We start from the raw sequence: 23,700 nt of genomic DNA, 5'->3' as shown, positions 1-23,700 counted from the left end.
CCTGAGCTCAATTTTGAGTCTCATAGCAAAGGGTCTGAATACTTAAGCAAATAAAGTATTTCTGTTTTTTATTTGTAATACATTTGCTAACATTTCTAGAAGCCTAATTTCACTTTGTCATTATGGGGTATTGTGTGTAGATTTATGAGGAATTTAAAAAAAAAAACAATTTTAGAATAAGGCTGTAACGTAGCAAAATGGGGAAAAGGTCAAGGGGTCTGAATACTTTCTGAAGGCACTGTAACAGGGAAAACTTCCATAACCAAAAATACTGTATTTCAGCAATTTGAAGCTGGTGTACAAAACCGAAAGTAAAAGAAGCAAAAATGAAACTTAAGAACGTGAAGCATAGAAATAGAGCACATAGAACAAATCTACCACTTCTTAGACTTGCTTTCAATGACATTTACAGATCTATAATTCACATTTCTACAGTGGTGTGTGTTTTTGGATGCCAAGGGAAGACATCCTTCCCAAAAGCATTTACCAAGATTTATTTTACATAAAATAATTTACCTTTTATCTCTCTGTTTTTCATAATCTTCCTTCAATTTGTAAGAGGCTGAAAGTATCTCACAGGAGAAAGCATCCAAGTGAGCAAAACAGCGCCTCTCTGTCTCTCTACATTTAGGCCATCTATCTGATGCTGTCTGGTCCAAACGAGTATGACATTGTTGCCGCCCATAGCATTGAAGGCAAGGGAAGCCAGCGAGCTGGCCTCCCTTGACAAAAAAGTATAAAAAATGTGCCAATCAGCCTTTAGCTAAAGTGAGCTCAACTGTGAATGGTCCTGGCACACCAAAAAAACTGTCAAGGGAAGCCAGTTTGAATTGGGCGTCAGTCTCATTGAGAGGATACGTCATTGACAGAAAAAAAATGGGATTGTTGCATCTCGTTTTGTTGTCCTCTGGTGGATAGCTAGCCAGCTAGCTAAAATGTACTTTTTTTTCTAAATTAGCCATGGATGTAAATATGGATTTTACTTACTTCTCCTTACTGGCCAATGATTATAACGGCGATTCTGATCCAACCATTAATTCATACATTGTGACTCTGGACTGAGAGGATTGAAGTTCAATATATATACAATATATATTCAATATACGTTGTAAAGTTCAATATACATGTAAAAGGCTAATGTTAAATAGCTAACGTTGCCCATGAATGGAAGTTAGGCTAGCGAGCAATAATTTTAGCCAGGTAGCCTAGGACAACAAAAATAAAAGTGTGTACTGTATGACAGATTGATAGACAGTTTCATCAACATGAAAGAGAAGAGGATGGCATTGGCATTTCTCTACAAGTGGGGTGAGTCAAAATGTTTTTCTATTTGCACATACGCATACAAACACACACACACACACGCACGCACACAGAAATCAGAACCATGGACAGTCACATCATATTTACCTTACGTTGATTGGACTAAATCGTTTTTAATATTTTAGTTGTCACTGTATTAGACTAAGCAGAGGTGATTTGATGATATTTAAATGTTGAAGTTTAAATGGTGCTGGAATAGTGGAGGCAGCTTCTGTTTTCATTGCAACTTGCGGTAACTCTGGGGTTCTAAATCAATAGTTGTTTAGTAGTCCAAAACTGTAGGAAACATTAACTTGCTTGACCATGCTGTAGGTCATGTAACTAACTGTATGTGACTGAACATGCAATTTGCTTGGTGGAATTCACCGGACAGAGGTTGTTATCAGGTTTTGTGATAAAAGTTAATAAGTCAAAGGTGTGATTGAATTTATTCTGCCACTGTGTCTTCTTATTATCTCAACCTTTAGGCCTATATTGTATATCACGGTCGCAAGGCATATTAATTAACAGGTTATAGAGCAAACAACGCAATTATCACAACACATAGGTTGTAATATGGCTTTTTTTTTGGTATGACAATTCGATTAGCGTTAGGCTACCATTAATTGTGAGTGTTTTGGTGAATCAGTCAAGCTAAAACAAGTGGATCACAGTGATTCTTTCATGGTTAGTATCACTGTAGTCAAGAGTTACAGAGCCGTCTACACTGAACAAAAATATAAACGCAACATGTAAAGTGTTGGTCCCATGTTTCATGAGCTGAAATAAAAGATGCCAGTAGTGTTCCATACTCACAAAAAGCTTATTTCTCTCAAATGTTGTGGACAAATTTGTTTACATCCCTGTTAATGAGCATTTCTCCTTTGCCAAGATAATCCATCCACCTGACAGGTGTGTCATATCAAGAAGCTGATTAAACAGCATGATCATTACACAGGGATACCCCCCTTTTTTCAATTTTCAGGGACACTAAAATCCGCACTGAGCTAAAGGGTAGAGCTTCCGCTTTAAAGGAACGGACTACAAAGGGAAGCCCAGCCGCAAGCTTCCCAGTGACACGAGCCTACCAGATGAGCTAAAGGACTTCTAAGTGCGCTTTGAGGCAGGCAACACTGAAGCATGTGTGAGAGCATGTGAGTAAGACCTTTAAACAGGTCAACATTCACAAGGCCGCAGGGCCAGACGGATTACCATAATCCGATTGTTGAAAGGATCTACAGTGGCACCATCGAGAGCCTCCTGGTATGGCAACTGCTCGGCCTCCAACCGCAAGACGCTACAGAGGGTAGTGTGCACGGCCCAGTACATCACGCTTGCTGTCATCCAGGGCTTCTAGACCAGGTGGTGTCAGAGGAAGGCCCTAAAAATTGCCTAAGACTCCAACCACCCTAGTCATAGACTGTTCTCTCTGCTGCCGCATGGCAAGCGATACAGGAACGCCAAGTCTAGGTCCAAAAGGATTCTTAACAGCTTCTACCCCCAAGCCATAAGACTGCTGAACAGCTAATCAAAAGGATTCTTAACAGCTTCTACCTCCAAGCCATAAGACTGCTGAACAGCTAATCAAAAGGATTCTTAACAGCTTCTACCCCCAAGCCATAAGACTGCTGAACAGCTAATCAAAAGGATTCTTAACAGCTTCTACCCCCAAGCCATAAGACTGCTGAACAGCTAATCAAAAGGCTACCCGGACTATTTGCATCCCCCTTTTTTTACACGGTTTATTATCTATTATCTATGCATTGTCACTTTACCCCTATCTACATGTACATTTTAGCTCAATTACCTTGACTGACTTGTACCCCCGCACATTGACTTGGTACCAGTATCCCATGTATATAGCCTCGTTATTGTTATTTTATTGTTGCTCTTTTATTTTTGACTTTCGTTTATTTAGTAAATATTTTTCTTAACTCTTATTTTTCTTAAAACTGCAAACATATTATAAGCTGTAGACCATACTGTTAACCAAGAGAGTTTTCATCTTTATTTTTCGTAGCTGTCTATTTACCACCACAAACCGATGCTGGCACTATGACCGCACTTAATGAGCTGTATAAAGCCAAAAGCAAACAAAAAATGCTCATCCAGAGGCGCCACTTCTAGTGGCCAGGGACTTTAAAAAGAACTTATCATGAGAAAACATTGAGACTTCTTTCATTTGATTTCGCGCACCAGCTCTTATTTACAAATAGACACAGACCGCCACCCCTTGTCTTATCGGAGGCAGATGTTACGTCTTGCCGATGCACATAAAAACCAGCCACGACTTGGTGAAACTGAAGATATTCGTTTTTAATGTGCCTTTGGTAGGATAGGTGGGTTACCCACTCGCCGACTAATTCTCAGCATCTTCTCTTCATGCGAATAATAGGGATTTGGGCCTGGTCGGGTATCTGGAGTAAATAATTTGTCCAGTTTGAGGTGAGTAATCGTTGTTCTGATTTCCAGAAGCTCTTTTCGGTCATAAGAGACGGTGGCAGAAGCATTATGTACAACATAATGTACATTATGTACAACAACATACAGACAATGCCAAAAAATTCACAAAATAGCACAATTGGTTAGGAGCCCAATAAATGGCAGCCATCTCCTCCGGTGCCATTATATGTGCAGGCATAAGCTTGGGACAACAAACACAAATGCATTTTATCGATGGCAATTTGAATGCACAAAAATACTGTGACATTTTTTTTAAGGTTTCTGTGACCAACAGATGCATATCTGTATTCCCAGTCATTTGAAATCCATCGATTAGGGCCAAATTAATTCATTTCAATTGAGTGATTGCCTCATATGAACTGTAAATCAGTAAAACCAATGAAATTGTTGAATGTTGCGTTTATATTTTTGTTTATTATATATTTGTGAGTCCGGATGGGGGACCAGATGCTGCTGGAAGTGGTGTTGGAGGGACAGTAGAGGCACTCTTTCAAAATATCCCAATGCTCTAGGACAGTGATTGGGGACATTGGCCTGTATATGGTGCTGTCATTCTAATGGGATGTTAAATGGGTGTCCTGGCTCTCTGTGGTCACTAAAGATCCCATGGCATTTATTGTAAGAGTAGAGGTATTAACAGTGGTGTCCTGGCCAAAATCCCAATCTGGCCCTCATACCATCATGGTCATCTAATCATCCCCAGCTTCCAATTGGCTCATTCCACTCCTCTCCCCTTTAACTATTCCCCATGTCATTGCGGTAAATGAGAATGTGTTCTCAGTCAACTTACTTGGTAAAATAAGGGGGGAAATAAATATTTTTTCATAACCTTATGAAATTGTTTTTACAGTAACACGATTCCTCTAAAACAATTTTGACTGTGAAATATTTTTGCTCAGATCATTTGAAAATCTGCTTATTTGTAATGCAAGCATCTCTGAAAGGCAGTCTAATTTCTTATCCACTAAATTGAATGAATAACATGATAACAGTATTTATACAAATTGGCATCTACCGTACATATATTTAGAAAGCCATTCATCATCAGAGAACTGAAAGCAAAATACAATTTTCTGTGGGATGCAGAAAAAGGTCACGTCAGAAGGAAATATGTCAACAGGCATCCACGGTGGAATAGAGCTGTTTCTTGATCATCCACGGTGGAATAGAGCTGTTTCTTGATCATCCACAGTGGAATAGAGCTGTTTCTTGATCATCCACGGTGGAATAGAGCTGTTTCTTGATCATCCACGGTGGAATAGAGCTGTTTCTTGATCATCCATGGTGGAATAGAGCTGTTTCTTGATCATCCATGGTGGAATAAAGCTGTTTCTTGATCATCCATGGTGGAATAAAGCTGTTTCTTGATCATCCATGGTGGAATAGAGCTGTTTCTTGATCATCCACAGTGGAATAAAGCTGTTTCTTGATCATCCACAGTGGAATAGAGCTGTTTCTTGATCATCCATGGTGGAATAAAGCTGTTTCTTGATCATCCACAGTGGAATAGAGCTGTTTCTTGATCATCCACAGTGGAATAGAGCTGTGTCTTGATCATCGACGATGGAATAGGGCTGTTTCTTGATGATCTCTATAATATGAGTCCAATACCACTTTTCACAGGGTATGGTATACATCATTTAATGTTCAATGTGTCTGAAAAGTTGGTTTGAAGTGTTGAATCTAGCCCAAAGCTAAAAGTCTAGGAGCTCCATGCCAGCCTTGCCTTGTCACTGAACAATGTCTCAAAAAATACCATGTAAATGTCAAACACTAAAGCTGGAGATCAGACTGACTTGAGACCGGAAGCTATTGTTATCCGAGTGTCAAGAGAAGCTATTTTCGAGAGCCCATTACAAACCAGGGCAGTATGACCAAGCTATATTTTCATTTAAGCCAAAAAGTGCCGTCCTGGGTTCGTATCTGTGCTCAGGCAAAAATGATGTCGCTTTGGGCTCATCAGCCATATGGTGAGAGCACTGATTAGGACTTAGCCTTGCTGAGAAGAACACCATCCCATAAGTAAAATATGGAGGTCCATCTGTTTTTGTTTGGTTTGTTTCACATCTTTCCAACGTCCTTATCTGATTCAAGGGGACAATTCATTCAAGTGTCCACTTGGCTAACCAACAGGTACCCTCCTCTCAAAAGGCATCAGCTTAGTCACAACTAGCAACACTAGCGTGATAATTGATTTAAAACAAAGCATCCATTCAGAAATGAGTCATGTTAAATTTCAATGCGACCACACTGCCAATCATGTAATAAAATGGCTGATTTTAACGAAATACAGCACAAACGCAGGAAGGGTTTCCTTTTCGGGTTATACTGTACTAACAAACTTCTGGAATATTTGAAAAGATACTTTAATAAAAGGTAGTACCTTGTATTTATGTATTATTCATAGTTTGTGCTTCTATGCATGCTCAAATACCCCAACAATCTCTCCTGATGCACATCCCCAATATCTTGTTAAAAGCACTTCACTTGTCCTTTAAAATGGGTCATCTACCTGCAAGCCTGGCTTCACCATCTGAGAGCTCCAAAATCCTCTACTCAGAACGCACTCTCCTGCAGCACAGTGAGAGTCTATGATTGATTGAATGCCTAGGCAGATTTGGTTTGATGTTATGTTGTAAACCTGCAAACACCAGGTTTTAACGATTCTTCCACTGTCCCTACTACAGCCTCAGCACAACAATCATCAATACTTTTAGTAGGTTATAATTTGAGTAAAAAATGCTTTTATAATCAAACAAACTAAATGTAATGGTACGCAGCTAAACAGTCCATTTAAAAAACCTGCAGAATCACAAATCATATTGCATGATTTATACATCTACAGATTCTATACCTTAAAATACAACATAATAGAGCAACTAAAATAGAAATTATAGCTCTTAAAGATAATGATCTTCATTAATGGGTAGACCACCCAACATTTAGCCTCGTACTACCACATTGATCTTACGAGCTTACATAAATGATTCGCTACACGGATCCTTATAGCGTATAATTTATGTAAGCTCGCGAGCTCAGTGTGGTATACGAGGCTACTCAACAATGGCTTTTGACCAAAACCAAAGAGCCTGGATTAATTATTTCATCTGTCAACTTTTTATAAATCCATCAAGCCAAAATGGCATTGATTCTCTTCAGACCTTTTATAGAGCAGCAGCAGTCACAACATAATGTGCAGCTTGTCCCAGATGTGGCCGCTCCTTTTCACCGGCTGCTATTCTGTGAATAATTTGATATTGCACCTGAGTTCTATGTAGATTTCAAAGGGCTACAGGGGATACGCATTGTTCAAGTATTTTTTTCCCAGGCAGACGCCTCAAACCTGAGATATTGAAATAGAAATGTTGGATGGCTAAGCAGCAGTCCTCTCCTCACAATGATTTCCACATAAATGGCATCTTTGAAGACCGTAAAATGCACAGTAGATCTCACTGTCTCATCGGCAGAAGACTCTCCCCCCTAAAACTATTGGGCTGACAGCCAACTGCCAAGTGTCTTCCTCCTTCAGTTAGCTGATCTGAGGATAACTGTCATGTCAAAGTTCAAAGTTCTGCAGAACTGTCAACATGCTTTACAGACACTTACAGACTGGAGGCCTCAGAGCTTCATGATGTGATTATTCTGTGCATTACAATCACATAGCTTGAGCAGAAACAAAGGTTGACCACCATGAAAACGATTTGAGTAAATAGTGCATAATAGTTTATTTATTAGACCATCATTAGATATTTTATATGTTTTCATTGCTTGTCAACCTACAGTACCAGTCAAAGTTTGGACACACCTACTCATTCAAGGGTTTTCTTTATTTTTACTATTTTTGTACTTTGTAGAATAATAGTGAATACATCAAAACTATGTAAAAACACATATGGAATCATGTAGTAACCAAAAAAGTGTTCAACAAATCAAACTATATTTTAGATTCTTTAAAGTTTACCTTGCTACTTTGAAGAATCTAAAATATATTTTGATTTGTTGCACAAACGCACACTAACAATGACTACATCTCATCTGCCCAGACCCGCATGCTCACACCCCCATCCCTAGTGACTGCCTTATTGTTGCCACTTGGCCTTAAATTGTAGCAATATATTTTTCTTGGTCGCACATGATATTTCAATATTTAAAAAATACATAATTCGATTTTTCCATTGTGTTAATAATGGTGGATTGATTGATTTCAAAGTTTGTACATGTAATTTACCTGTATAAAAGGTAATGAAACAATGCTATCAGCATGCCTGCCTGTCCCCAAAATAAAGGGGCGGGGCTCTCCAGCTGCATGTCTATCACGGTCACTTAATCAACTTCTCCACCCCTACCATGCATCAAAGGGGTATCCATGTGCTATTACTGTGCTAATGCCACGTGCTCAGTCCCATTAGAGGATTTCTCTGCCATTAGCTCCTTTTTATCCTGTAGGAAAGCCTTTTTTCTCATCATAAAGAAGCTTACTGCAGCCTGGCATCCAATCATCCAGCAAACTAAACACAGAGCAGCTGCTGTATAAGAAGAGAGAACATTAACTGGATAAGCCAGACATTTCTGTTTGGGAACATTCATCTTCTCAAGGACGTATAGATTTTCACAATGACTCTCTAAAACAGCATACAGTATTGTGAACCATTGCTTCATCATGTGTATGGTAAAATGTTAGCTACGTGCAAATGCAATGCAATTAAATTATAGGAGGAAATGTACAGGGAGAGGGAACATTTACAACAAAAGGAAACATTGTATTGCCCTGGGGAAACACAACGTTTACAGAAGAACTGCTGTTATTGATTGTGAATTGTTGGCAAGTTGTTTAGTTCATTAACAGTTTGTTGACAATTTATAAACCCTTTTGTTCAGTCAAATAGAATGCATCTATATCTGTTTAAAAAATATATAAACATGCTAAATTGATTTTTAGTAACATAAAATGGTGGAGTGTGGTGGAGTGGAGAGAAGGTATTATTGCTAATCCTGGTCACCCTCCGCATCCCAAATGGCACCCTATTCCCTATATAGTGTACTACTTTTGACCAGAGCCCTAATCAAAAGTAGTGCACTATATAGTAATAGGGTGCCATTTGAGACATATATATATCCCCTAAATGAGGTCCATATTCCCAGTGGAATATGGTCTGATGACTGGACTGGTGAGTGAATAAAAAGCCCATCAACACTGACTGAGTGCATGTATCATTCACCCAGCATCTCTACTGAGGATGTTTGTCATTTATTGGACAAAAAAGTAATCATCTCAAAGAGAACCATCAATTCTGAGAAAAGGCATGATATGCCTCTATAAATCATAGGGCAGCTAAACATTGAATTCGCAAATACATTTTTTAAGCACATCTTTAATTATTTGTTGGTTCTGAATGTCATATAGACTGCTCTGGTTTTGGTATTCTAATAATGGAAAGTATTTATAGAGAAATTTCCAGGTGTCTAAACACAAAGCTTGTGTGCTCCCAGACATGCTTGTATCACTCTTATCAATATGATGGTTGACCCTATACTTGTCAGTATTCAGCCACACATTTCCTCCTGACAGGGACGACTGGTAGCTTGCCATGTCTCAATGCATTTTGAGAGACAGGTTTGCTGTGGGCAGACAGGGCCTGTTATGCCACTGTTGTTTTGCATTCCAACGCGTATTCCTTCTGAGTTGGTGGTTGGTGCTTTGTTTTGTCATTTCACATCTCATGCAAGTCAATGTCATCCCCCCTGTTGTGTTCGAGCCCCTTGGTACCCTGTAAACGGAGAGGATCGCTTTTTAAAACCACTCACTCTTTCCCTATAGACTGATACATCAAATACAAGAATGTCACTCACTGAGTACATATTTACAGGTTTGAAATTCTCCCAAGATCTTGCGTTTATTTCAAGATTTGCCACTTTGTTTCTGACACTCATACGGTAGGTATCTAAAAAATACTGTATATTCACATTTGGAATGTTAGTCATGCAACAAAATGAACTACTTGTAACGATTTTCCTCCTCTTCTGAGGAGGAGTAGGAAGAATCGGACCAATATGCAGCGTGGTGAGTGTTTAATCAATAGCACTGAACACTAAAAATACAAAGTAACAAAAAGAACAACCGAAACAGTTCCGTCTGGTAAACTACATACAAAGACAGAAAACAACTACCCACAAATCATAGTGGGAAAACAGGCTGCCTAAGTATGGTTCTCAATCAGAGACAACGATTGCCAGCTGCCTCTGATTGGGAACCATACCAGGCCAAACACATAGAAATAGAAAACCTAGAAAACACAACATATAATGCCCACCCCAACTCACGCCCTGACCAAACTAAAACAGAGACCTAAAAAAGGAACTAAAGACAGGACGTGACACTACTATTATATATGAGCTCAGTCTACAGTTGATCAATGATCTTCAGCTCTAGGCTTTTATTTGAAACACGACCCTTCATCTAGGAACTGAGAGCGTGTTGAACTAGCAAGCTTGTTGTTTCTACACTCCTATAAGCAATAAATGATCCGCTGGAGGATCTTAAGTGCATTTTAGATACATATCAAGTAATACAGGCATCAACACATCACACTAAGTACAACCCATTACATGGATTTGGGTCTGTTAAAAATATTCAGTTATTCCAATAAAAATACTGTTACAAAAAAAAAAAAAATCTGTTATTACGCTAAAAGTGTCTCCATTCCAGGACTGTTCCTTTGAGCTATTTCTCAATTCCCTTACATCATACATTCTCTCTATAATTGTCAAATCCACTAATTGCCTATTGGCATCATTCTTCAATGGGGTACCACAGAGGACAGCATGTCCATAGCAGAAATGCAACAGCACTTGTAAACTCATAATATACACAAGTATACTTTTTGCTCTACAGAGAGTATTTTAGAACAATCTTTATAATTATCCAGTAAGATGCAAGCTCAGTCTGACAACCTCTACTTCAAACTCTAATGTGCTGTTTCATTAAAGATGAAAAAGGAAGGAATAATCATGGAGAACATGGCGGGACTATGAAAGAAAAGCTTATTAGTATCTCTTTATACATGTCCTTCAACCAGCAACAACACTTCTTATTGTGGGTATGAACACATTCAGTGTGCTGAGCTGCATTAGATGAGGAAGTACAACTACCGGGCACATTTGAGACGATTGGTTAGCAAGTATGGCAAGTGGCATAGATTATTGAGGTCGTTTCTATCCTGCTGAAGAACTCTACAGGCAGATTGGACCGGCTACTGTTTTAACATCAGACAGCCATCCGATCCAAACAGAGGTAATTAAGTGGTTGTGCTGTCCCGGACAGTTGCTGCTGGGCTGGTTGACCCAGAATAGTTCATGCTTTTTCTGGTTTGACTGCAGGGAAGGGTCAGCAGAGATGTCTGCTACAAAGTCTGCTACAGAATTTACTACAACACTACTTTGTGCTCAAGGCAATACTGTAGTATCAAATTCTATTGGCGCTAACAATCAATGCAGCACTCATAGGGCCGAAGGAGTCCTAGCTGACCAAACATATTAGAGAGCATAAAACATGCAGAGTGTTTGCAAATGATGATTCCCACAACAGCAATTTATGCATCATGGACGTCAAGGTTAGTGGGCCTTTACTAGGTAGCTTTGAGCCCTGCTCTCCCTAGCACTAAGGCCCATAGTAACTACAAACTCCTTAGTGCAGGGGTCGGCAACAGGCCGCCCGTGTGCCAAAACTGACCTGTAAGTGATTTTGTTGACCCCCCAAAGTGTTTTGGGATTTTAGTTTTTAGTTAAAAAATATATATACTAAAATCATTGTAAATAATAATTTGTTCTTAACTGACTTATCCAGTTAAATAACGGATAAAGCATCTCCTTTTGGGCTTAGTTGTGGTCAATTTATAGTGTACTAATTATTGTAATAATGTTCTGGCCCCCCCGACCATGCGCACCACCAAAAAAACGTCCCGCAGTTTAATTGAATTGCCTACCCCTGCCTTAGTGAATGAGCTGCAAAGAGCTTAGAGAAGTGCTAGTCTGGGATATCAGCCTAATCAATATCATCTGATGCAGCTACTGAAAGAATATCCAGATCAATGTCACCTTCCTTGATTCAAAAAGCAGATATGGTCTAAGAGCTTGACTGGTTGGCTTGGCTGGCGACTACAGTACAGCAAACACTAGTTCATGTGTGGATAATAATATCATATCTCTTCATTGTAATTCCCTTATAAAGACACTGACATCTATGCCCTGTAGCAGTAGTCTAAGGCTGTGCCAATGGAGGAACGGCCACATTGTAGAGGAGCGGTTCTTGGAGGAGACAGGTGCCACCTGTAATCTTGTTATCTTTGCTCCATAGAGTCAACAGAGAGGCTGGGAGGCTGATTTGTAGCTTGGGTATAATAATGCTCTTTAGCAGTAGCAGAAGGTACAGTATGAGATGCTCCAAAGAAAATGACATGGTCAATATGTCCATCTTCCATCTGAATCAGGATATCAGGATTCTAATGAACCTAGCTCAACTTGACCTTACCTGTCATTGGAAATACAGTAACAGTCAAAAGTTTGGACACAGCTACTCATTCAAGGGATTTTCTTTATTTTTTACTATGTTCTACAATGTATAATAATAGTGAAGACATGTAGAAAACAAAAAAGAGTTATATATATTAGATTTTAGATTCTTCAAAATAGCCACCCTTTACCTTGAGGACAGCTTTGCACACTCTAGTTAAAAAAAGGTTAAATAACAAAAATGGCATTCTCTCAACCAGCTTCCTGAGGAATGCTTTTCCAACAGTCTTGAAGGAGTTCCCACATATGCTGAGCACTTGTTGGCTGCTTTTCCTTCACTCTGCAGTCCTACTCAATTGGGTTGAGGTTGGGCAATTGGCCAGGTCATCTGATTCAGCACTCCATTACTCTCCTTCTTGGACAAATAGCCCTTACACAGCCTAGAGGTGTGTTTTGAGTCATTGTCCTGTTGAAAAAAAAATGATAGTCCTGCTAAACGCAAACCAGATGGGATGGCGTATCGCTGCAGAATGCTGTGGTTGCTATGCTGGTTAAGTGTGACTTGAATTCTAAATATATCACAGACATTGTCACCAGCCAAGCACCCCCACACCATCACACCTCCTCCTCCATGCTTCACGGTGGGAACCACACATGCAGAGATCATCCATTCACCTACTCTGCATCTCACAAAGACACAGTGGTTGGAACCAAAAATCTCAAATTTGGACTCATCTGACCAAAGAACATATTTCCACCAGTCTAATGTCCATTGCTCGTGTTTATTGGCCAAAGCAAGTCTCTTCTTATTATTGGTGTCCTTTAGAAATAGTTTATTTGCAGCAATTTGACCATGAAGGCCAGATTCACACAGTCTCCTCTGAACAGTTGATGTTGAGATGTGTCTGTTACTTTGTAAAGCATTTATTTGGGCTGCATTGAACTTATCCTCTGCAGCAGAGGTAACTCTGGGTCTTCCTTTCCTGTGGCAGTCCTCATGAGAGCCAGTTTCATCATAGCGCTTGATGGTTTTTGCAACTGCACTTGAAGAAACTTTCAAAGTTCTTGACATTTTCCAGATTTACTGACCTTCATACCTTAAAGTAATGATGGACTGTCATTTCTCTTTGCTTATTTGAGCTGTTCTTGCTGTTCTTGTCTTTTATCAAATAGGGCTATCTTCTGTATACCACCCAAACCTTGTCACAACACAACTGATTGGTTCAAACTCATACTGGAAAGAAATTCCACAAATTAACTTTTAACAAGGCACACTTGTTAATTGAAATGCATTCCTGGTGACTACCTCATGACACTGGTTGAGAAAATGTCAAGTGTGCAAAGCTGTCATCAAGGCAAAGAGTGGCAACTGAAGAATCTCAAATATAAAATATATTTTGATTTGTTTACACTTTTTTGGTTACTACATGATTCCATACGTGTTATTTCATATCTTTGATGCCTTCACTATTATTCTACAATGTAGAAAATAGTAAATAAATAAATAAATAAAAACTTTGAATGAGTAGGTGTGTCCAAACTTCTGACTGGTACTGTACATCTGGTTCTACCTTGAGTCCTCATCTTCGCTTCCCAGTCAATCAACTGCTCACTCTCATCATCAAGCTATAGAGGTGATTTCTGTTCTTTAAACACCATGTGTTTCTGCCTTTCTCCATCCAATGGTCCTTTGCTCCTCTGTTACAGTGTGCTCCCTCCCTGCTGACTGTGGTGACCAGTTGTGTTCTCTGCTGCACTTGAGCTCCATCCTACATCTCATGCTTTGCATGCCACATGTACCAGGTCAACCCTTTGGCTCCCCAGCCCCAGGACCCAGCCTGGTTTATCTGCTAATGCCAAGAGAGACCCTGGTCTGCCCCAGGACGAGATGCACGCTCCAGGCCTATGCTCATCACCCAGGCCCCCTGGGGGTACTAAAAGCAATTTCCCCTTATTCAGATTTTAAGCTCATCTTTGGGGGCGGCTAAAGGAAAGCCCTTAGGTATAATATGTATCAACCGACCGATCATTCTAAAGGTTGTTTGCTTAGTTAGAATACCACATTTTACATGAGCAAGTCAAACAGCACCATCATCTAGTTTCAATGTTTCATAACTAATCTTTAGTATAACAGTATGCACATTTTTGTTAACACTAACACTCAGGAGGCGAAGGTCAAGTCCTGCGTCCTCCGAAACATGACCCGCCAAACCACGCTTCTTAACTCCCGCCCGCTTAACCCAGAAGCCAACCACACCAATGTGTCGGAGGAAACACCGTTCAACTGACAACCAAGGTCAGCCTGCAGGGTACTTGCCTCCCACAAAGAGTCCCTAGAGCGCGATGAGCCAAGGAAAGCCCCACCAGCCAAACCCTCCCCTAACCCGGAAGACGCTTGGCCATTTGTGCACCGCCTTATTGAACTCCCGATCACAGCCGGTTGTGATACAGCCCGGGATCGAACCCGGGTCTGTAGTGACGCCTCTAGCACTGCTACGCAGTGCCTTAGACCGCTGCACCACTCAGGAGGCCCATGTTAACACTTTTCTAACAGAAATTGCCGGCAATGGGTACTTTTTAATGAAATGTGTACTGAATCTACTGTGCCTACTCCTATAATGAGCAGTAGTACAATAGTGAATGAATTTGGCTATATTGCTTCCTGTGAAGTTATCTTACACATAACAAAACAGATGTTATTGTTTTATACAGCTGTTTGACATCGAGACCTCATTGAGTACAGCTCTACAGTGGGTAGGCTATGCATAATCATTTTCAAATCCAGATTTTCTTTCATTCTCCCAATACAGATTTGGTGGTTTTGGCATCTCTTTCCTCTCGTTTCTGCAGTGACTGATAAAACCCATATCAGCCCTGATTTCATAATGCTAACACATGATAGCAGCAACCAGAGCAGCTGCTGTAACACAATGCAACAGACTGGCATGCCAGAGAGGCTAGATTAATCTCACCCTGCTGCCTATACTGCCAACCTAGAAAGCAGCAGCAGCCTTCCCACCTATCTGCTTGTGGATCTGTTTAACTATTCCCTATTGTCATTTGAAATTATTCTCACATATTTCTTGATATTGTGTGTATTCATGTGTCAATATCAAATCCATGTAGTCAGTATTTGTATTTATTATGGATCCAGCTCCTCTTCCTGGGGACCGGTAAAATGAAGGCAGTTATACCATTTTAAAAACATTAGAATACATTCAGATTTCACAACACACTAAGTGTGTGCCCTCAGGCCCCTACTCCACTACCACATATCTACAACACTAAATCCATGTGTATGTGTGTGTATAGTGCATATGATATCATGTGTGTGGATGCATCTGTCTGTGCCTATGTTTGTGTTGCTTCACAGTCCCTGCTGTTCCATAAGGTGTATGTTTATCTGTTTATTAAATCTGATTCTCCTGCTGCATCAGTTACCTGATGTGGAATAGAGTTCCATGTAGTCATGGCTCTATGTAGTATGGTGTGCCTCCCATAGTCTGTTCTGGACTTGGGAACTGTGAAGAGACCTCTGGTGGCATGTCTTGTGGGGTATGCATATGTGTCTGAGCTGTGTGCTAGTCATTTAAACAGACAGCTCGGTGCTTTCAACATGCTTTCACAAATACAAGTTGTGATGAAGTCAAGCTCTCCTCCACTTTGAGAGATTGACATGCATATTATTAATGTTTGCTCTCTGTGTACATCCAAGGGCCAGCCGTGCTGCCCTGTTCTGAGCCAATTGCAATTTTCCTAAGTCCCTCTTTGTGGCACTTGACCACACAACTGAACAGTAGTCCAGGTGCGATAAAACTAAAGAGTGTAGGACCTGCCTTTTTGATAGTGCTGTTAAGAAGGTAGAGCATCATCTTATTACGGACAGACTTCTCCACATCTTAGCTACTGTTGTATCCATATGTTTTGACCATGACAGTTTACAATCCAGGGTTACTCCAAGCAGTTTAGTCTCCTCAACTTGCTCAATTTCCACATGATTTAACACAATATTTAGTTGAGGTTTAGGGTTTAGTGAAAGATTTTGCACAATCTTGTTATTATCAATTTCTCTCAGCCAATCATCCGTCTTCTGTGTAAGTGCTGTGCTTGTTGAGTGTCCTTCCCTATAAACTTGCTGAAAGTCTGTTTTAAAATGGCATTGTATCTAATCAAACACATTGTTTTCCCAAACTTTGCTAAGGTTGCTAACAGGCTGATTGGTCGGCTATTTGAGCAAGTAAAGGGGGCTTTACTATTCTTAGGTAGCAGAATGACTTTTGCTTCCCTCCAGGCCTGAGGGCACACACTTTCTAGTAGGCTTAAATTGAAGATAAGGCCAATAGGAGTCGCCACATAGTCCGCTATTATCCTCGGTAATTTTCCATCCAGGTTTTCAGACCCCAGGAGCTTGTAATTGTTGATAAACAACAATCATTTGTTCTCCTCTTCCACACTCACTTTACGGAATTCAAAATTACAGTTCTTGTCTTTCATAATTTGGTCAGATATACTTAGATGTGTTGTGTCAGTGATGTTGCTGGCATGTCATAACTAAATTTGCTAATCTTGCCAATGAAATAAATAATTTCATAAATGTGTCAAGTGCAACGTCTGTTTGCTCCTCATTACACACTACAGACCAACAAATAGTATTTACATCAACAACATAGGAATCACTACAAAACTTATTGTATGACCTCCTATTCACTATATTAGGCCTAGCCTTTGGAACTTTGGTTTTCCTAGATATGGCTACTATATTGGAGGCCAAAAGTCTGTGTAGCCAATAGAGAGTCAGAGTCCCGAGTGTGGGAACAAACATAGTCTGTCTGTAACGGGATTCCTCCTCCTCTTCTGAGGAGGAGTAGCGAGAAGGATTGGAGGACCAATGCGCAGCGTGGTAAGTGTCCATAACGTTTATTTTAAGACAAACTGAACACTATGAAATACAAAACAATAAATGTGAACATGAACGAAACCGAAACAGTACCGTGTGGCAACAAACACTCACACGGAAACAAACACCCACAACTCAGAAGTGAAACCCAGGCTACCTAAGTATGATTCTCAATCAGAGACAACTAACGACACCTGCCTCTGATTGAGAACCATACTAGGCTGAACTCAAAACCCCAACATAGAAAAACACACATAGACTGCCCACCCCAACTCACGCCCTGACCATACTAAATAAAGACAAAACAAAGGAAATAAATGTCAGAACGTGACACTGTCCCACGGTTGGGTAAAGAAAGTTTGTAGTCACAAAGTATGCAGGAGTCATGAGGCAAATTGCAAAATAGCTAAATGCACATGAAAAAAACAACATATAACGACTTGGGGCTAGTAAGTTCAACGTGATCAATACATATTGATGATTTCATTCCTGTGCTGTTTATTGCTACCCTGATAGGTTGACTGATCACAGTTTGAAGCTTATTCTTGAGTGGGCAAGTTGATGAAAGCCAGTCAATATTTAAATGACCCAGAAAATATACTTCTCTGTTGATATCACATACATTATCAAGCAGCTTCCCACAAGAATGGGCTTTTGGTGAGACAGAAGAACCTATAGCCATATTACTTCAACAGTATGTATGATAATGTGTATGATAATGAGGCTCTCATGATGGCTGATTTCATTAGGCAAAGGCATGGCACCAGAACCCTGGATATCTACTGTAACACGGTCCAATGCGCTGACAAGCAAGAGAAGGGGTGATAACCTATCTCACCCCAACTGCTGCATAGATAGTCCAAATCTAAATACACAACAATCCACTGGGTACACACTGGTTGACTCAATGTTGTTTCCAAGTCATTTCAATAAAATGAGGGTGAACCAACGTGGAATAGACGTGGAATTTATGTCTTTGCCCAGTGGGAAGGCCTGTTGCACTTGTTGTTTAATTTATTCATAACACTAATCCAATAGGGCTCAAGCGTATTAACGCAACTAAGAATAGACCTCATTAACCTCTGTGTTCAGATATCTTTACAAGCCACTTATAGCAGGCCCTTATTATGTACAGACATGGAGCACGTATTTAAAATACATAACCTGGTGCTGCAGCTTCAAATGTCAATGATTCTGACTGAAACAAATGCTTCAACAGCTCATTCAAATATTCAACATGCACACCCAAAGCAATAGATATCCTAAACTCTATAAACCTGGGGCTATTGATTCCTATTGTTGTAGTCTTCATACCCATAAAGGAACCAGTACTTTGCTCCACGCATGGCTAGGTTGTTTTATCTGTGTGATGAATGTCTCTTATCTTCACCTTTGAAGGAATCCGTCCAACAGGGTGTGGCCATTGCAACACATAAACCATGTGACAGCTCCTCTCCGTCTCAGCACTTCATTGCACTGGGCAGGCTGGGCAGCTGTGGAGAGGTGGTGCCCCTGATGTGCCAGAACATGGAGTCCCATTCCTGATTGAGATGGATGAGCAGATAACGCAGCTGCACCTGGTGAACAGTACTAACCAGTGGTGGAGTGGCACAGCAAGCTTCTATGTAAAATGCATGAGGCATACTGCACTACTGATGTAGCAACTCAGCGAATCGATGTACACAGTTTCCCCTTGGTATGTCAAAGGAGAGTGGGACGAATTTAAATATGAGGGGATGTATGCCTCATTTAATGGTAAGCGTTTTGATATTTTGCCTCTACCTCTCTTTAATGGATGTACAACCTTCACCACTACCCTGTTTACATCTGACATCTCACCTTATTTCTCCCATCTACATTGCCTGAGTGTACAAAATATATAATCCTATGAAACCCACATGCTGACCTCTTTGAGCCCTCTACTGAGTCTGAAGACTAGGATTGGCAAGGACACAAATACCTCCTATCTCTGGAGACTGCCTACAGAGACATAGCTTATTATTCCAGAAACTAACAACATAAATATTGAATGCCTGAAAAAGAGAAAGGAGAAAATAATCCCAAAAAAAACGGCTACCTTTCTGACCATAAGACTACATTCAAACTGAGGTCCATCAGAGTGGTTGGACAGCGAATAATACCTTCGCTAGCTGCTAGAGATAATATTGTGTTGCCATTGTTTTTTAACGTTTGCATAACTCTGTGTTGTTGTTTTTGTCGCACTGCTTTACTTTGTCTTGGCCAGATCGCAGTTGTAAATGAAAACTTGTTCTCAACTGGCCTACCTGGTTAAATAAATGTTAAATAAATTGTTTAAAAAATAATAATAATAACTTACTTTTTGATTTCCTATGTTCTCTTTTGAACTAAATACATAAAGACTCTTAAAAAACATTTCAAAGACTGCATCACTTATGAGCACATTAATTGGTGAGCTAACTAATTAATTTGCATATTGTCCTGTATAGTAACGCCGCTTTCAGGAGTCTACCTAATACAACCTGTAGTTTTCTATGGCTACTTTGTTACGTGGGAAAAAGCTATGTGGCGCTATTGTAAATTTACAACTAGATTCAGCACCATGGTCAGCTATGAGCTCGGAATGCCGAATTATGAAGTACAGCCCCACTGGCCAGTGGACAGCGACCGTAATACACAGGGTCCGCTCTGCTGCCGCACTGTAGCATTCTAGTCTACTCATGATCATTAATAATATGTAATATATATATATAGAAAAAATGCCGTTACATTGGGCTTCGCTTCCTTCTCAACGTCGCGCCTATGGGTAACGTTAAGTCTATGAGAAAAGCCTGCCTTGATTTGCAACCCATGGATAAAAATCGGAACATTCACATTCGTTCCTTATGCATTCGATTAGTCGGTACTGAACTGAATAATAGACGGCTGTAGCTTAGCAGTCAGTGTCCCCAAGCGGCCATTGGGCTTTTCTACAGTGATACACATTCTCCAGTGCTGCTGCTAACTTGAGAAAGTCGACGTTGTGCTGATGCAGACACGCCCGTGCCACTTGCGCTCCAAGCAGGCTGGTCTGTGCTTTCAACCAACATTGGCAACTTCAATGGAGGATTCAACTGACGTAGTTATGTGTGGCCCATGTGTTCTGTATTCAAGCACCTTTTGATCTGAATGCCCACACAGCTTCAGTGGTTGTAGCCAAGCAACACAAAGACATGATAATGAATGCAGAATGCATGCTGCTTCTACAGACACAGACCGGCCTTGAACCAATCTATTATCTGGCTCTGTTCCCTCTGGTTATTTGATTACACACATCACGTAGAAATAGCCTAATTAGGGTCCATTACAACGAATCCATATAAGGGTAAGTATTCCTTAGGAAAATATCCTAATAGGCAGCTGCATGACTCTCCACCACACAGGTTAAATTCCAAACCAGGTGAATAACCCAATACTGCGAAAGGTCAATTGAAATCGTTGTGTGTTACTAGGCTACAATGTCAACCATCTCATATGAAAATTAATATGAGTCATCTATCAACATACAACAATCTTATTATGTTGGTTGCTTTACCCAGGCTGTCCGTTGTCTCACAGCACTAGTTGTAGGCTACAGCCTACTATTTATCATCCTTATTTATCATCTTGATAGGACGCTTTTGCACCTATACAGATGTAGGTTACAGGCTACGTGACTTAAATCAGCAAAATAATTTAACAAAACTGGTCCAGAGCATCAGACGCTATTTATATCATAATGCAATTAGTCAGACAATACTTTAAATTGAATAGCCTATGCGGCATACACGCATTAATAGCCTATAGTCTATACTGACAAATGGCAGAGCAGTTTCTGTTAGCATCACCTGAACATTAAATACCTATCAAGATATCTGTAAACACTACACACAATATCAAATCATCCACCAACGTGTGAGGCCGAAAAAAAGTGTATAGCACAACACTAATTTGCCATTTATTGAGCATGCAATTGCTGTGATCAAAGATAAAATACATGACTGACTTACCTTTACGGGTGTTATTAATAGGATACGCCGCGGATGTTTATGGGTAGGCACATGGGCGTTATTTCCACTGTTCAAACGTTGTCTTACTGAAGCATTTTTAGTCGAAGAGGAGTGAAATTGACGAGAAAGGTATAACCAACAACGGGTTGACTTTAACTTCAGAAATTGGTCGACCAATTGTTAGGCGAAGTCCTTTCTTAAACCATAATTATCAAAAATCCAGTGACCGAGGCAGATGTCATGGGAAGATATATCCCTGATACCTGCATTGGGTTAAAACCCCACCTTAATCCCAATACAATCCAAGTGAGACTGAAAAAGATATGCAAACGAAAAACCAAATCCGAAATCCAGCTATCGTCCCAGGAAAGTGTAGCCTGTCAAATGAGTAGCCTGTCAAGTGAGCCTTGCCGCTTTGAATAAGACACGTTGGGCTGCATTAGAGGTATATTCATATAGTGCAATATGCATGTACCAATATTGGCATTATGAATGATGAAGGTAGAAAGCCATGCAGTTAAGGATCCTTTGAAGCAATGGGTTGTCAGGCTAGTGTTTCTGAACGGACACGCGATTGAAACAGACGCATTGGGATTGGTGTTACATTCAGCCACACCGTTTCTGATATTCTGCTTATCTAAAAGTCTGAGATGGTTGTGAAGGTCGACGACTACAATGACAGCCTAGAATAGATAACCACTATTTATTTTATTTTATGATAATCAAATCAAGGTTGCCAAACATCCTGCTCTCCTTGATAATGTTGGCCGTTAACTTCCCCTGTCGTTTGAAGGAACACCACCCACGCATAGTTTAAAGCGTGTATTTCTCTTGATAGCCAATATATGCTTACCCACGCGAGCAATTAGTTTTCATACATGGCTTGCTTCTTTGTCCACTCGTTCTGCAAAAACAATGCGGTCGATTTTTCCGGGCAGGGTAGTGGCAGAATTAATCCTGCTTCATTCCATAGAGCGAGCAGGCAAGATTTTGCAATGCGTCTCTACTCAACAGCATAACACTTGCGTAATAGGAGGATCACGACTGATAGGCTTACAAATGAATATATATTTCCTCACCATGATGTCTTGAACAGATGCAGAACAGAGAAAATATTTACAAAGTGACCCACAGACGAATTCATGTTACACGAAGAACATTACTTTGCAACATATTCTCAATGACAAGCACAGCATTGCAGCAATGTGATGTCATTTAATTTAAGGTAATACACCAAACATTGCGTATTCTGGTCTCGGATGGGATGCTGATTAAGGTCTCTGATTTCTGGAGAGTTTATCCGTATTGGTGGGATGCCAAAGTGACATGGGATGGGACTTCAGGATGGGCTGGCTGTTGTGACCAGTGCATAATGAGATACTGCGTGGGGGGTTGTCTGAATGCCAGTTGAGCTGCACATTGTAAAAGTATTCGTTTTCAGATGATCATCCCTTTCTTCGTCACTCTCCACCTAATCCATATCTCATGGAATGTTGATGGAACAAATAGAACACATCATCTTTATTTTACAGGTGTAAACCTACCCCTATGGAAATGTGGTTGAGAAAAGTATATTGGTCAGGATTAGGATTACACTGACACCACCATAATGCTCTCTTAAGGGTGTTTTCACATATAGTCCTCTTTAAAATAACCGATCTCAGTCCTCTTTAAAGTGAAGGGGGGGGGGGGGGGAACTCAGTTCTCTTTGTATTCACATTTCTATGTTTAGAAAGGAACCAAGGTATTTTTCCAACATGCACTCTTAGTTTTTACAAAGTGCAGGACAAGCCATTCAATCAGAATGTGTTATCAGACAGCTACTTACATTTTGGAAGCTAATAGATTGCATTTCATTAAAATATGGGACATATTAATTGTAATCAGAAGATACTATTAACATGTACACTACAGTTCAAAAGTTTGGGGTCACTTAGAAATTTCTCTCCACGCCTATGTAGATATTCCATTAAAAATCAGCCGTTTCCAGCTACAATAGTCTTTTACATTAACAATGTCTACACTGTATTTCTGATCAATTTTATGTTATTTTAAATGGACAAAAAATGTGCTTTTCTTTCAAAAACAAGGACATTTCTAAGTGACCCCAAACTTTTGAACAGTAGTGTACATTTATTTGCGTTCACCTTGCCCTAAAAAAGGGAACCTGACCTCGGGATTCAAGCGAACCAAACCCAGACCTCTCGAGATGGTCTCAGTTCGGTTCGCTTCGGGGGCTCTTTTGAGGGGTCCGAGTTCCTTAAGCGAACCGAACTGAGTTCACAAAAATTGGCTGAAAGGGACCAAGTGTGAAAATACCTTAAGACACCTCATAGTTCCTGACACACTCAGTCCTGTGCTGGATCAATGAAACTGGCCAAACAGTGCATGAAGAGACAACCTCGTGAATATCCACCCACCATAAAAACAATGGGTAATCCACTCAGGGCTGCAAAGTGAGATACCACCAGCCACATCATCTCATGGTGAAATGAATTGGGAGCATGTATAGTTGTGTGCTCT

The 23,700-nt window shown here is 40.2% G+C and overlaps 1 long non-coding RNA gene across 1 annotated transcript in view; it reads right to left on the bottom strand.

Annotated features, from left to right (window-relative positions):
- The window catches only part of LOC139385697 (uncharacterized), a 91,359-nt gene extending 69,127 nt beyond the window's left edge, over positions 1-22,232 (bottom strand). Inside the window, exon 1 of the long non-coding RNA XR_011628986.1 lies at positions 22,031-22,232. This is a non-coding gene — a long non-coding RNA (uncharacterized lncRNA). The remainder of the gene's footprint in view (positions 1-22,030) is intronic.
- Between the last annotated feature and the right edge of the window lie 1,468 nt (positions 22,233-23,700).

Source organism: Oncorhynchus clarkii, chromosome 27 (genome assembly GCF_045791955.1).
Source record: "Oncorhynchus clarkii lewisi isolate Uvic-CL-2024 chromosome 27, UVic_Ocla_1.0, whole genome shotgun sequence".
In the NCBI taxonomy this organism is placed as follows: domain Eukaryota; kingdom Metazoa; phylum Chordata; class Actinopteri; order Salmoniformes; family Salmonidae; genus Oncorhynchus; species Oncorhynchus clarkii.
Note: the sequence above shows the minus strand (reverse complement) of the source record. Positions and strands in the feature narration are given on the sequence as shown.